At 42.1% G+C, this 10,211-nt stretch overlaps 1 pseudogene across 1 annotated transcript; it reads right to left on the bottom strand.

Annotated features, from left to right (window-relative positions):
- Positions 1-906: 906 nt before the first annotated feature.
- LOC101345479 (thymosin beta-4 pseudogene) lies at positions 907-1,100 on the bottom strand (annotated as a pseudogene). Its single transcript, XR_001121525.1, has one exon. The product of XR_001121525.1 is annotated as a thymosin beta-4 pseudogene (transcript).
- Between the last annotated feature and the right edge of the window lie 9,111 nt (positions 1,101-10,211).

Below are 10,211 nucleotides of genomic sequence, written 5' to 3'. Positions count from 1 at the left end.
GAGTTCTTTAAGTTTATGTCTTTCAAAGAATTGGTCCATTTCACTTAAATTGTTTAATTTCTGGGCACAGAGTTCACAGTATATTCACAGTATATTCTCTTATCTTTTTAACATCTGTGTGGTCTGTAGTAATATCCCCCCTCTGCTGAGATAATGGTAATTTGTGTTTCTCCCTTTTATACTTAGACAGTCTGTTTACACGTTTATAAATTTTATTGATTTTTTTCAAAGAATCAGCTTTGACTATTGATTTTAGACCACTTTTCTAATCTAAAAATTCATTGCTATCAATTTCACGCAAAGCATTACTTCAGCTTCATCCCACAAATTTTGTTATGTTTTATTTTCATTCAGTTGAAAGTATTACTTTATTTCCCATGAGACTTCCTCTTTGACCCATAAGTCATTTAGAAATGTGTTAATTTCCAAATATTTTGGGATTTTCCAGATATCTCTCTGTTACACATTTCTAGCTTAACTACTGTCCATTCTTTTTTTTTTTTTTTCAGGATTTAAAACTTATTTGCATATTAAAAAAATTGTGCATTCCAATAATTAAAATCATTTGAACAAAAAAAAATGGCACTCTGATTAAACTGCATTTTATGCCTGCAGGACACCTTAGACCGGCTTTGCTCTTACTCAACATATTTATTCACTGTCGTCCCACCCAGCTCCTTCCATCACCAACATGCAAGCTCTCTTCCTTCCCTGCCAGCCAGACAGGCGGATGGGGGTGGCAGGCGCCGCCTTCGTAGTCAGTAGTTCTCGATTCTTTGACGTGCAAAGGGGCAGCACAGTCATTTAAACTTGATCCAACCTCTCTGCATCTCACAAAGTTAAACAGCTGAAAGAAGGAAGAAGGCAATGCTTGTGGAACGTACAGTGCGTATCGGCCGCGGCGCCTCAGTGCGATTCGCCTGCTTGCTTCTCCTGTTCGATCGTTTCTTTTGAAGGCAGTGGATTTTTCTCTTGCGTTTCCGTCTTCTTCAATTTCGACTTATCGCATTTCTCAATCTCAGCCATATCGGGTTTGTCAGACATAGCTGTGATAGAAGCGAGCGAGGCACGAGAGAGCTGAGTCCGTGTGTGCTGTGGCCGCCACCTAATCTGTCCATTATTTTCTAATAACACGTTTATTTTAAAGCTAGCCAACAATACCACTTATTTTTATCAAACAAATTATTTTAAAGTTAAGGAAAAGACTGGTAGGTTTTCAGTTTTTTTTGGAAAGATACTTGAAACCTAACAACTGGCTGTTTGATACATTCACTCAGTGGGTAAACAGTCAGGCAGCCTCCATCAATGGGCTGTCGCGTTATTTCATTTATTTTTATTACTCATACTCAAATTAACTTCAAAGCTTCACCATGTATCTATTGTGAATCTGGACAGTTAAGCAGGACAGAGAAAAGGTGCAGTTCCACTAACGGTAACCTAACACTGGCTGTCAGGTGGGCCCTGTTAGGCCATCCATCCTCGTTAACGATCCTGCTGCTCCTTCCCCAGCTGTGGTTGTGCTCTCAGTGCTTAATCCTGCTCCTCTCCTGTTCACCTTAGTCTCTTTCCCCAGCTGCAATGGATTTTCACCAGTACCCTATGGGTGACAATGCTTGTTTCCCTTCTAGCCACTGATTCAGGCTTGTGTTCCATGGCAGAAATAGAAGAGAAGGATGGGCGGCAGTTTCTTTCCCATCTTATATAGCTGCTGCTCCCCTGTGGAAATTATCGAACAATATCATACCCAAGTAAAATTTTGCTGAAGATCATTCAAAAGCGGCTGCAGCAGTACATCGACAAGGAATTGCCAGAAATTCAAGCTGGATTCAGAAGAGACGGTAGAACGAGGAATATCACTGCTGATGTCAGATGGATCACGGCTGAAAGTAGAGAATACCGGAAAGATGTTTACCTGTGTTTTATTGACAATGTAAAGGCATCTAACTGTGTGGATCATAACAAATTACAGATAACATTGTGAAGAATGGGAATTCTGGAACACTTAATTGTGCTCATGAAGAACCTGTACACTAGACCAAGAGGCAGTCATTCGAACAGAACAAGGGGATACTGTGTGGTTTAAAGTCAAGAAAGGTGTACGGCAGGGTTGTACCCTTTCCCCATATTTATTCAATCTGTATGCTGAGCAATTAATCCAAGAAGCTGGACTATATGAATAAGAACGCAGCATCAGGATGACACTACCTTGCTTGCTGCAAGTGAAGAGGACTTGAAGCACTTACTGATGAAGATCAAAGACCACAGCCTTCAGAATGGATTATACCTCAACATAAAGAAAACAAAATCCTCACAACTGGACCAATAAGCAACATCATGATAAATGAAGAATAAAGACTGAAGTTGTTAAGGATTTCATTTTACTTGGATCCACAATCAACACCCATGGAAGCAGCAGTCAAGAAATCAAATGACACATTGCATTGTGCAAATCTGCTGCAAAAGACCTCTTTAAAGTGTTAATAAGCAAAGATGTCACTTTACGGACTAAGGTACACCTGACCCAAGCCATGGTGTTTTCAGTCGCCTCATGTTCATGTGAAAGCTGGACAATGAATACAGAAGACCAAAGAAGAACCGATGCCTTTGAATTAAGGTGCTGGCGAAGACTACTGAATATACCATGGACTGAAGAATACTGAATATGCCACAGACTACCAGGGAACAAACAAACCTGTCTTGGAAGAAGTACAGCCAGAACACCCACTAGAAGCAAGGATGGCGAGACTTGGTCTCACATACTCTGGACATGTTATCAGGAGGGACCAGTCCCTGGAGACAGATACCATGCTTGGTAAAGTAGAGGGTCACTGAAAAAGAGGAAGATCTTCAGTGAGATGAATTGACACAGTAGCTGCTACAAAGGGCTCAAGCATTACAAATGATTGTGAGGATGAAGCAGGACCGAGCAGTGTTTCGTTCTGTTGTACACAGGGTCAGGACGAGTCAGAAGCAACTTCATGGCAGCTAACAACAACTTCCCTCCCTCAAGTAGTAACATAATGGACACTTATTAGGGCTCCTTCTAATCTTTTCTGTAAGCACCCAGTGGGATTCATGGAGAAAGAGTTAACAAGAGTGCTCGGATTTGTCCAATTTCTGCAGCCCACCGGGGTTTCATATTGTCCCAACAACCTGCCCCGGACCTTCACCAACTTGTCAATTTGCAAGGAACTCTTCTTACCTGCACCCAGTGTCCACGTGCCTGTACCCGAGGTGAGAACATGCTGGCACTGCCGCTCTCTGCAGGCACTATATTTTCTTTGATTTGGGGCCAGCTGATTGTTCTGTGACTTTAGCTCTCTGATAGGTTTTAGAAAGTCATGAATTTGAACTTACCCTGGCTCTTTTCTACTGTCAGAGCTGAAGATATGCTTCTTCTAGCTCTCTACATCCAGGGGTAAAAGCTGGAAGTGCCTCAGGTGCAATTTTAAAACACTTTTTTCATTTTTTGGCAGTAAATACATATTTTGACGAATGGGAGACCTCTATAAAAGGATTTATGTGTAAATCCTATTGTGGCTAGTACTTATTAAATATTCAGTTTCTTTCCCTAAAATTCTCTCATTCTTAACAGGGAGAGTGAAAATCTAGAAAAAACAAATTAACGCAAACTTTTAATGGTATAAGAAAGCAATTCTCTTTTTTTCATTGTAGTCTGGACCTCAATTTGAGTACATGGGAGGAAAGGAAAGAAAGGAAATAAAACAGAGCACAGACGAAAACTGGAAGAGAGTCCATGGTTTGCTGCAGATTTAACTAACAAGCAATGGGGATACTTATTTCATCTCCTGCCAAATATTTCTGCCTATATTACTATGGGAACGTTCTTCCCTAAATACCTTCAGGACTCATGCCTTCACCCTCTTCAGTCCCTCTTCATTGAGGCCTTCCCTGCCAGGCCCATTTAAAATTGTTAACACTCCCCCTAGCCCCACACCTCCCAATCCCCTTTTCTGCTATATTTTTCTCCTTGAAACTAACAATCTCAAGCACACTTATTTATTTTACTAATGGACTCTCTCTCCCATTAGAATGTAAACTTCATGAGGGCACAGAATTTTGTGAGTTGTATTCACTGCTGTATCTCCTGCAACTTTGAACAGTACCTGGCACATAACAGGGGCTCGATAAATATATACTGAATGAATGAATCTTTTCCTTTTCAACCTATAGAACGTTTCTGTTCTTGTTTTCCTATTTACCTTTGCTTTTCCCTGTAGCCCTTGAGCTCCTTCTGCCCACTTCAGATTGATCACCTAGTATTAAACTGCTTTAGTCGAGATTACAATAAAATATTTTTATATTCTTTCATTCAGTAAAGGAGTCCTGGTGGCACAGTGGTTAAAGTAATCAACTGCTAATCGAAAGGTCGCCAGTTCAAAACCACCAGCAGCTCTGCAGGAGAAAGATGTGGCAGCCTGCTTCCGTAGAGAGTTACAGCCTCAGAAACCCTATGGGGTTGCTATGAGTTGGAATCTACTCAACAGCAGTGGGGGATTTCATTCAATAAATACATATTAAGTTTCTATTAGTTACAAGGCCCTATTCTAGGTACAAGGCTGTAGCAGCCACTGTTAAGGTCTCAGTTGTATCCCTTTGACCCAGCTGAATTCACCTGGTGGACAGGTAGACAATTCCTGGCCTGCTGACAGCTTCCCACCTCCATTGAACTTTGGGTCTCTCTTCTTAGACTGAGGGCTTTCTCTGACACCAGCGGCACCTGCCCTGCAGCACACAGTTGTAACCAGAAGTACAGAGGTGAACACCATCGGAGGCTATCTGTGGCCAACAGGAGATGGAAGTCAGTGGATAATGTCCCAGCCTCCATGTCCACTCATGGGACACACAATTTCTTGAAGGTTCCAGTGGGATTGAGCCCCAACTGCCCACAGTGGTAACCCACTATGAAAGTACCCTTTACTGGCTTTTCCCTCTTCTCTGTCTCACATTGTCATTTCCTCATTTTTGTTCCCTGGGATCATCTTCCAACTAAACTACCGGCACCCAGGTTCTTGTCCCAGGTTTGCTGGAGTAGAGAAGGAAGTAGGTAGAACTTGGCAGCCTGCTGTTCTCCACTGGACTGCGACCTATGGGTCCTACTAAGTATCCGGCCCCTAGTGAGGGGTATCGCTGAGCAGAGAGTTCACACTGCCTGTACTTGGAAAACCCATTGCTGTCGATTCCGACTCATGGCGACCCTATCGGACAGAGTAAAACTGCACCATAGGGTTTCCAAGGAGTGCCTGGAAGATTCGAACTGCTGGTCTTTTGATTACCAGCTGTGGCTCTTAACTACTATGCCACCAGGGTTTCCCTGTACTGGGAAGCAGCTTCTAACCCGAGAGTCAGCTGAACATGAATACAGGGACAGCTTCCTCCTTGACATCACTGTTCCCTCCCCACCTCTTTCCTTTGAATCCTTTCTTCTCATCTTACTTATCCTTTTTCCTCTGGAAAAGTGGAACCAGCAGGGACTAAGGGACTAAGAGTATCTCTTTAACTTTCCATGGCTTCAAAAGACGCTGACCCCTAAATGGGTCACAATTTGTACCTGAGCTTGAGTACACACAGGCTTAGCAAAGAGAACAACAGTGTCATTCAAAACACATCCGAGTGGAGTTTGCCAGAAATGACATAATACTGGGTGGTGGCAGTATCTATATCTGCAGCCACTATTATCCGTAAAATGAAGTTAAGACTGATGGATGATCATGTCATAGGTCAGGAACCTATGCAATTAGCATGCAGAAGACCAGAAGCTATCTTACTTGTAACCTCGGTTGAAAGTTGCTCTTCTTTAGGGTTTATTCTTTTATCCTTTTTTGTCCACTGCCATTCTGAATAGCTCAGAACACAGGTTTGATTTGGGGGTTTGTTGCTGTTTGTTTGTTTTTTTTGTTGTTGACATTTCTCTCTTTCTTTGTTTTTCAGGTTCATCCAGGGAGGAGTGGGAGGTAGAAGGGGGAAGATTTAAAATACTCAGTGCATGAGAAATCCAAGATCTGATCCAAACCAGCCATTGTGATGAGCAGTTTTCAAACACTGTTCCATTAGCCCTAGATTTCTGATGAAGCATCTAATGGCCACCAGGTACCGGGAAGGGGCAATACTAACTCGCAGAATTCTGGACCCCCACATCAGTTCTATTTGATGCATCAGAGCTCCTGAAGATTATGTTTGGGAAAAAAAATTCCACTGCTAAAATTAAATTTGAAAAACAGGTACTTTATACTGTAATACCACCTTTAGATACTGTCTCAGTCATCTAGTGCTGCTATAACAGAAATACCACAGTGGATGGCTTTAACAAAGAGAAATTTATTATCTCACAGTCTAGTAGGCTACAAGCCCAAATTCAGGGCATCAGCTCCAGGGGAACGCTCTGTCTCTGTTGGCTCTGAAGGAAGGTCCTTCTCATCATCAGTCTTCCCCCAGACTAGGAGCTTCTCTGCACAGGAACCTCAGGTCCAAAGGATGCTCTCTGCTCCCGGCACTGCTTTCTTGGTGGTATGAGGTCTCCGAGTGTCTCTGCTCACTTCTCTCTTTTATATCTCAAAAGAGACTGGCTTAAGACACTATCTAATCTTGTAGACCTCATCTGTATAGCTGCCGCTAATCCATCTTATTACATCATAGTGATAGAGTTCACAACATGTAAGGAAATCACATCAGATTACAAAATGGTACACAATCATACAACACCGGGAATCATAACCCAGCCAAGCTGACAGATATTTTTGGGTGACACAATTCAATCCATGACACATACTGAGTGAAGCTCAATGCCTGAAAAGATAAGAATGAATTATTTCCCCATTTGCTATGCTAGGGAATCTAGACTTTTCACCTCTGTCTTCATCTGCTACAGACTCCTTCGTTACATCTACCTGGTAGTTTTTAAATTTCACAAGGACTGGTTAATATTCTAGTTTGCTAAGAGGGATGGACATTTGTTGCTGGTTTTTATTGTCTGCTGGTTAGGTAGCTTTGCTGTGAATCTACCTCCTCCTTTCAGTTTCAGGACATTATCCCAGTGTGGGCACAACTGGGAAGGACACAGTGCCCTGCCTCCCTCTATGAAAGAAAAAGGAAGGCATCTTCCTCTTCCTGCCCTGGCGGCCTTGTGATGACATGGGGCCATCCAGTTAGGTACAGAGATACTTTCTGTTCCTCACAATCAACCACCCAAACTGATAAACTGTGGATGTAAGAATTAACACACCAGTGTTTAGTTTTCCCTTTTATGAAAACTGGATTTAGATAACACTGCTATATAGTATTTATAATGCATCTACATAAACCAACCAATATCTGTATGTTTTATGCTTGCTTTAAGAAGATTATAATACCAAACTTATGAATTATGCTTTATGATCAATAAGCTTTGTTTCTGAAATGCAAAAGAGAAATAATATTTTTTTAATGCAGAATTTACTCCCCAGGAATAAACTTGGGAGTTGCAAAGCTGCTTAACTTTGCAGGGCAATATGTTTCCATTTGGTATGTAGAATTAGAACTGGTGCAGTGCTCCCAAAGCTTGGGGGTTAAAGCTTCTAAAAGTTACTTCATTTATTACTGCAAAATATCTCAAAACTCAAACCCTATCTTGCTAAAAGTACAAGGAATGACAAATGTTTTTGGCTACAGTGAACTTGGCCAGGAGTCTCCCTCCAGGAGCAGAGGTGTGAGGAACTGTGTTAGTCAGGATAGGTCATGCTGCACTAAAGTAATAAATAAACCCAAGATCTCAGCAGCTTAGCACAGAAAGGTTTATTTCTCACTCATGCAGTTCTGATGCAAAATGGCTGACTCTCCCGGGCAGCTGTCCGCCTTTCTGTATGTCCTTCAATAGACCCCCTGCTCAATACCACTTGTCAAGGCCTTGTCACCAAATGGCACTATGCAGCCCCAAATTCTTGCAAGTCTCCTCAAAAACAACAACAAAAAAAAAACTCCAAATAAGAGCCTGAGCAGCATGACTACCAGCTGCTGCTGTGCTATTGTTTTCTATTATTTATGATTGCTGTTATTATTATCAGAATTTATAGCACTCATTAGCCAACACCACTTTAATGCCTCAGCCAGCAATCCGTCACTCTTCTCCTTGGTTGAGGGAGTGGAAAGGACATTAGCAGTCACAGAGCACCCAAAGCTCGGGGTAGTCTTGCGGTAAGGATGATGCAATCCTCCTCCTGGATGGCTGGGGAGACCTTGATAATGGAGAGAGCAAGGAAAGAGGGGTGAGAACTAAAGACAGGTACCTGGCTCCCTGTCAGAGCTCTAGATGTCAGAGCATCAGAGATGAAAGGGGCAGGGTCACAGCTGACCCTGGGGCCAGTGTTTGAGAGGTTGCTTGCACCCCCAAGCAGCAAAAAGGATGCCTTCATTCACGATAAATAACAAACACAGGTATGCCAAAAAAAAGATTTTTCCAAGGCCAGAAGCAACTCCAGCTCCTTGATCCTGATTTAGCATTCACAGTACAACATCTAAGCTGGCCCTGTGACTCATAAACTAATAAAAGGAAGACCTCATCTGGTCAAGAACATAACTGCATAAAGCTGAAAGCCATCCATGTCAGACACCATAATTAACTTCACAGGTTAATTTTAATGAGTGTCGATTTATAGGAAACATCCATTAGGAATACAAATGCTCTAGTCTTACCTGAATCACCACAATCTTCCCCTCAGCCCAAGTGCCACTGAGCAGCAAACACAGTAAGTTAACTGCTATCATAGGGTTGTCACGATTGTGATATTAATACTAGTGCAACCCCTTACATTTGAAAAGGGATGATTTTCATCTTTTCCAAAGCATATGCAATCCATTATCTCATTTGATTTTTATGAGCACTCTCTACAATGGGGCATTACACTTTACTTTTGAGACCATGAGCTAGCTCCTGGAGGAGGAGGATAATTGCTTATGTAGGTTACATATCTCCAGCTCCAGCAGAGTGTCTGGCACAGGGTAAGCTCCCAAAAAATGTTTACAAAGAGAATGAATGAATACATGAGTGAAAGTTATTCCTATCTGAAAGATGAGAAAACTGAAGTTCAAAGAAAGTGTTATTTGCTTAGAATCACAATGCTGTTTGATGGTAGAATCCATGTACACTGCCTCTGGCCTTGTTTTCTTTTCACTTATGTAAATCTCCCTGCAGAAATGCTGCTCTTTATATATAACTGCAAATAAGAAAACCTGATGCAAAGTGCAACAGCAGAGACAAGGCAATCTCCTAATGCAAGGCATTATTCCATCTTTTTTGTGAGTCCTATTTCCCACCAGCTGATTTGGTATAAGGACCATCTACAAAGCCAGCTTCACTTTTCATAGCTTATACTGATGTTTCAGTATACCTGTAAGACACTGAAAAACAACCGTGACCAGACTCAGACTCACAAGATGTGGCCCCAAGCCTTCTGAATCACTGCCTTTGATTGAAAGAGAGCCTCCCCTTCACTTCACTTAGAAGGTACAGAGGAGTCAGGCTGTAAAAAAGAGATGGATGGATGCATGCAAGGAAGAAAGGAAGGAAAAGGAAGGAAGGGAGGAAGGAAGAAAGAGGAGGCAGAGAAGGAGGAAAGAGGGAAGGGAGGGCGAGAGGGGAGGGGGAAGGGAGGGAAGGAAGAAACAAAGGAAGGAAGGAAGATTAAAGGTGGAGACACACTGCCTGGTTTAATCCTGGCTCCACTTCTTAGACCTTAGGGAAGCTACTTAACCTCTCTGGGCCTCATCTTCCTAGTCTGTGAAACTGGGATAATAATAGCACCTGTCTCACCAACTTGTGAGAATAAAATAAGTTAATACAGTATATAAAGCACTTAGAAGAGTGCCTGGCATACAGTAAGCACTTACATGTGTTTAGGAGTCACTGGGTGACGAAAATAGTTAACATGCTCAGCTTGAGAAATGCCAAGCATGTTCCTCCCTTTTCGTTTTCTATCTCCAAGCCTTTGCACATTTCATTATAATACTTTATCTTCTCAAGCCGCCCTTTGAAATCTTCTGTTCAGCTCTTTTACTTCGTCATGTCTTCCCTTCACTTTAGCTACTCAACATTCAAGAGCAAGTTTCAGAGTCTCTTCTGACATCCATTTTGGTCTTTTCTTTCCTTCTTGTCTTTTTAATGACCTCTCGCTTTCTTCATTTATGATGTCCTTAATGTCATTCCACAACTCGTCTGG

This window comes from Trichechus manatus, unplaced genomic scaffold (assembly GCF_000243295.1).
Source record: "Trichechus manatus latirostris isolate Lorelei unplaced genomic scaffold, TriManLat1.0 scaffold00109, whole genome shotgun sequence".
NCBI classification, from domain to species: Eukaryota; Metazoa; Chordata; class Mammalia; order Sirenia; family Trichechidae; genus Trichechus; species Trichechus manatus.
Note: the sequence above shows the minus strand (reverse complement) of the source record. Positions and strands in the feature narration are given on the sequence as shown.